General features: G+C 37.5%; 1 pseudogene; it reads left to right on the top strand.

Annotated features, from left to right (window-relative positions):
* The first annotated feature begins 1078 nt into the window (after positions 1–1078).
* On the top strand, positions 1079–1529 carry LOC110289086 (annotated as a pseudogene).
* Positions 1530–2153: the final 624 nt, after the last annotated feature.

Here is a 2153-nt window from a genome sequence, read left to right as displayed (position 1 = left end):
CCCAGAGCTTGTGTCTCTAGCTGCATATGTATCAGAAGATGGCCTAGTTGGCCATCAGTGGAAAGAGAGGCCCATTGGTCATGCAAATGTTATATGCCTCAGTTCATGGGAACGCCAGGGCCAAGAAATGGGAGTGGTTGGGTAAGGGAGTATGGGGGAGGGTATGGGGGACTTTTGGGATAGCATTGGAAATGTAAATGAAGAAAATACCTAATTTTAAAAAAAACTAAGAACTTTATGTATGTTTAGATTTTTTTTTAAAGTGTACTGTACACTGGGCATATGTCCTTCATTATATTTCCTTGACTCTATTATTCCCATTTGGCCATTAATTTCAAATAGACAGTTTGATTTCCACTATATTATGTATTAGCATTCATAACTGTTGGTAGCTGTACAATATCTAAAGTCCACAAATGAGAGACATTATATAATATCTCTATTTCCATAAAGGTCTTAATTTACCTCAGAAAGTTGATTTCCTTATTCATTACAGAAGAATGCATTCTGATGTGTTGTAAGAATAGCATATTTAGTTTATACAATCATTTGTTGACAGACATGTTGTTTAGCTCAGTAATTTAGTTATTACAGAAAATGCTGAATAAATAAACTTTTACATGCACATATTTCTGAGGCATGTTCAATTGCTGTCACTTGTGTAATATTTTAGTATACGACCTTCTGGAAAGGACACTATTAATTTCAAGTGTATGAAACCATTTTCCCTCATTGCTTCTAACACCAATAAATTTTGTCACCAAGTCAAGTGAATGTCTCAGGTTAGGATTCTATTTTTAATATGAAAGTTTGGGCTTTGATATTGTATCTAAGTGGTCTGCACATGTCTCAGCGAAAGTTCCTCAGACAGAAGTAGGATTTGGTCCCCAGCATCCTGTTGACTGACCCAGGTGCACTCAACTTCCTTCTTCTCCAGCCAAAATGTTCTTATGTAAGAAAGATTCTGCCTCATGAATATGCAAATCATGAGTCTGTGATTATAAATACGGAGATATCCACAACAAACAACATATGAGCACTGTTTTCTCTACAGTCACTGAATCACAAAGTTCTTACAATGAAATGCAGCTGTATCATCTTCCTGATGATAGTGGTTACAGGTAAGGAGCTCCCAATTCCCAAACTTGAGGGGCCACACACTCTGTGACAGAGGCAATCACTTTGCTTTTCTTTCTACAGGGGTCAATTCAGAAGTTCAGCTGCAGCAGTCTGGGGCAGAGCTTGTGAGGCCAGGGACCTCAGTCAAGTTATCCTGCACTGCATCTGGCTTCAACATTAAAGACAGCTATATGCACTGAGTGAAGCAGAGGCCTGAACAGGGCCTGGAGTGGATTGGAACGATTGATCCTGAGAATGGTAATACTGGATATGCCCCGAAGTTCCAGGGCAAGGCCACTATAACTGCAGACATATCCTCCAACACAGCCTACATGCAGCTCAGCAGCCTGACATCTGAGGACTCTGCGGTCTATTTCTGTGCTAGACACAGTGTTGCAACCACATCCTGAGTGTGTCAGAAACCATAGAACTGCAGGAAGCTGCCTGAGACTGAGATGACAGACAATATTATCCTGAAGATTTGCTCAGAAATGGCCATTCTGTGAGTCTGCCTCATCCTCACAGTTTTAAATGCTATTTGTCAACTTTTCAAATAGACATCTCCAAATAAAATGAGGCTTATCTGAGATCCCCTTAAAGTACACTATATTTGAACAGTTCTTTACTAGTGAACATCTTCATTGGCATGTTATTGTTTAATAAAATATAAATGACATACCTTTGCAATATTTTATAATAATATATTAACCCTTGTTAATTGTTGCTGAACTAGACAAAAATAAACTATATTATGAATATGGCAAGTAAAACCCAAATCAACAACATGTGGGCAAACAAAAACCTCATTCATAGTTCTTTGATGTGTCTGAAACAAGAAAAGGCAGTTTTTTAATAGGGTCATCATAGATTTGAGTGTAGCTATTTTACTTCTATAGAATCTTAATTTATAAATTTAACTAAAATTATTAATATATCTAAATATAAACTGCTTTTGGTAGTAGTAGTCAAATCTCTTACTATTTCTGGATTAGGGATGCAGCTGCAGGACATGTTTTGGAGAACTGAGTGTATGG

The sequence above is a fragment of the Mus caroli genome, unplaced genomic scaffold (assembly GCF_900094665.2).
Source record: "Mus caroli unplaced genomic scaffold, CAROLI_EIJ_v1.1 scaffold_12298_1, whole genome shotgun sequence".
Classification (NCBI taxonomy): Eukaryota; Metazoa; Chordata; class Mammalia; order Rodentia; family Muridae; genus Mus; species Mus caroli.
This window is presented reverse-complemented; position numbering and strand designations above follow the sequence as displayed.